This window comes from Haliotis cracherodii, unplaced genomic scaffold (genome assembly GCF_022045235.1).
Source record: "Haliotis cracherodii isolate W230 unplaced genomic scaffold, xgHalCrac1.p SCAF_3, whole genome shotgun sequence".
Taxonomy (NCBI): domain Eukaryota; kingdom Metazoa; phylum Mollusca; class Gastropoda; order Lepetellida; family Haliotidae; genus Haliotis; species Haliotis cracherodii.
In genome coordinates, this window is record NW_027266286.1 from 43,506,747 (window position 1) to 43,509,297 (window position 2,551).

Genomic DNA, 2,551 nt, shown 5'->3' on the forward strand with positions numbered 1-2,551 from the left:
AACACTACGCGTACATATATCATAACACTGTGTACACGGTAGGTGAGGTCTCAACAATGTTCATGTTGTATTTGACGTAAAAAAATATACAAAAGGGTTGTTGTTGATGATAGATGTAATGATAATCTTGTAAGTCACATATTCTTGAATTGTGGCGATGTGGCGTGGGAATGGCAGATACGACATATATACATGATGGGTATCGATCTTGAGTACTTCATAGAGACATGTAGTGTTACGATCTCCAGTATGTGACGTCCGAATGTAGTGTGACGATGTCATGTACCTCATATATGCATGTAGTGTGACGATCTCCAGTACGTCATATTCAGAAGTGCGATATCAGCGACGCCATATATTGACGTAGTATGACGATGTACAGTACGTGACATATGCATGTAGCGCGACAATGGCAATTACGTCATATATATATATATGGTGTGACGATGTCTGGTGCATCATATGAACACATGGTGTGACGATGTCAGATTCGAACCTTTCTTGAGTGGTCAGTGGTGAACTGTATACGGGATGTATCTATAATTCATGAAATGGTCCTGAAGACCCCTGTTTGTAAATCCTGACGCCAGAACACTACTCTGTCACGAACAAATCCAGGGGAATATCCATTTTTATATATAAAATGATCACTCTCTTCTTCGAACTTGAGCCAATGTAACAAAAAAACTGAATTTGACGAAAATTCTTTTCAGTTTTCAGCAACGAATTGATGTTTTTCTTCTGGTAACTTCAAGTCCTTTTCTGAAATCTGCATGACGTGAAACTGATTTATTTGTAACAATGATATACGATTCTGCTCTGGCCTTAGAGTCAACAATGATCCATTTTTATCTGTCCACCTGCTGTTTCGAGCTCTTTGTAAAATTCCAATTACAGCATTCCAACGACTATCCAAGAATGTCCGAACTTGATTCCAAGCCAGGGTCTGTTAACTGAACTCTTGAAATATGTTTTTCCCTAGGAGCGTTATTATAAGTCTGCGGATGATAACACAAACCTAACTTCCACTCACATTATTACCAACTTGTTAGCATGGCAACGCTAAACCGTTGGTCAACTCCTTGAATAGCCTGAGTGTGTAGCAGTTAGGAAACGATTCGTTCCAAATGCCCCACGTCTCCTATTGACATTAAATCAAATAAAGCAGTTTCACAAGAAGAGTGCTACCATAACACACAACTGAGAGCACTTCCAAGCGTTTACACATCTCTCCATTCCTCTTTAGCAGCACCAGCCGGTGGATTCCGCTCACATCTAGAAAAAAATGTTCTCCAAAATTGCCCTGTTTTGTCATACGCAGACGATTTCATACCAGCTATTAAGGGTAAACTTTTTTCCAATGATGTGCGTCATTTCTGACACAAATCATGCATTAGCATTAGATTGTGTTTGGCCACTGTGGCATGTAGGATACACGTGGTATGGAAGTCGCTTATCTGATATCTGTCGACACTGCGCGCTGGGTCAAACGACGACAGACGCTTCATCTTAGCCTCGCATTCAGTAAACAGTTGGTGGTGGTGGTTTGTATGTGTGTATGGCGGGGGTGAGAGTGGCTTTTGGGGGGGGGGGGGGGGGGGGGCTGGGTTGGGGGGGTCGGGTTGTTGAAGCTGGATGAAAGACAGGAACTTGCCGCTTTTGTGGAGATATTTGTTTGTATCTGATAACACAAATGTCTCATATTTTATCAAGTTACTGACCATCCAAGTGAGATAAGTGCTTTCGACCAGCATGTGTTGCTGGGGACTAATAAATTATGATCAAGAATCTACACGTTTGGTCTTTTGAGTTTTGGTTAAAAATATGCGTTATGATTGTACGTTGGTTAAAGTAAAGTTTAGTATAACATGTTAAGCTGTACCGATGTAATAATGGTTTTGTGCCAAGATATACATTCACGAACACGTTCCCCTTGAAAGACGTGCTCACTGTGTACACGAAATGACGACATAAGGAAATCCTCCAAATGAGCTTACATGAATTTACATTGGCCATTGGATATCCTATTCTAAACAACTGTCACTAAACAGGAAGGAAATAATGCATCATATCGGAATAAAACGTGTACCCATCACTCTTAAATCTATCTCAGATATTATAAGGGGTCATTAACAATTACCAGCATCATTTCATGGTATAGTGAGTGAGTGAGTGAGTTTGGTTTTACGCCGCTTTTAGCAATGTTCCAGCAATATCACGGCGGGGGACACCAGACATGGGCTTCACACATTGTACCCATGTTGGGAATCGAACCCGGGTCTTCGGCGTCACGAGCATTTCATGGTATAGTGATTGATGGCGCCCTTTCGAGCAGTGAACACTGCATCATAACAATATTAATCAAACAAAATATAAACAAGTTATAAATGATTTACATTTCACAGATTACATCCAGTTTACGTTGACAATTATATGTTTACATATCGACAGATTTACATGCACATGGCATACATTCGCGAATGGGGTTAAGTGGAAACAGTACCCATGTGTATTCTCAAAATACTCAATGGAGTTGCTTGCCTTTTTACAG